A 1,069-nucleotide genomic window follows, 5' to 3' on the forward strand; every position below is an offset into this window, starting at 1 on the left:
TAGTTCTCATTCTACCCTGATCTAGTGCCCATGACAAGAAGAATTAAGTCCAGATTAGGTTCAGATAAAGTGGAGTTAAGTCTGCCCAGTGTAACCTGATCGGTATAGAACTTCTGGAGTGGTCAAATGAGATAAGTCAGGGTTTTCCAGGTCCGTGTGTGGGTCTTTCATCACTGCTAAGGTCACTGAATAAGAAGGTTAAAGCACGAGGTGGTTAAAGAGCATCACAAAATAAGAGTCCTGATTCCCACAATAGTTTTGACTGACTCGACCTCCTAAAACTGACTCGATAAAAACATAAAATGACACAAGGACTGACTCAAAAAGCACACAAGCGAATTATAGTACAATCGCGCCCCCAGACTTAGTTCACACCATCCCTGGTTGTGAAAATAAATCAGAGGAAGCTGAAACAAACCAAACAGAAGCAAATAACATAAAAATAAATAGTTCAGATGGATAAGACAAGGGATAGAAATAGTCCTTTCGGACTCAGTCTAATCGCCGCTACCGGAGTGACCAGCTGTCCTCCTGTTCCTCGGCAGTCTCTCTGCTCCAGTCGATGTTCCCGCTTGTTCCTTGCCTGGGCGCCTTGTTCTCTGCGGCGTACGCTCCTCCTGCGCTCCAATGCAGCGCACCTGTGATTCCCTGAGTATCCTCTTCATGAGGCTGTTGTTCTTCTTCTGTGAATCAACCATCCAGCGTCTGTAGGCGTGATCATCAGTCACATCGGTGAAGTCCTCCAAGTCATACTCACCATCAGCCGGTGGAGTCACATGCTCCACATCATCCATGTCTTCATCATCGTGCTGACCGGTGCCTTAGGATCATCGCAGAGGTGCTCTTCAGCGAGTGAGAACACAATGTTCTCCAAGGATAAGAAGTCTGTGAACCAGGCATAGGGAGCTTGCAGTACAGAGGGTTCCCTTCTTTATCCTGGAACTTGTAGGTGGTCTCGTCGCGCAGGATGTGGCATGCGATCAGGTAAGGAGTATCGATGTACTCATCGCAGAGACGACCGTGTAAGAGCTGAGGTTGATGTTGAAGTGCTGGAACAAGGGTGTGAGCA

This window comes from Raphanus sativus, chromosome 2 (genome assembly GCF_000801105.2).
Source record: "Raphanus sativus cultivar WK10039 chromosome 2, ASM80110v3, whole genome shotgun sequence".
Taxonomy (NCBI): Eukaryota; Viridiplantae; Streptophyta; class Magnoliopsida; order Brassicales; family Brassicaceae; genus Raphanus; species Raphanus sativus.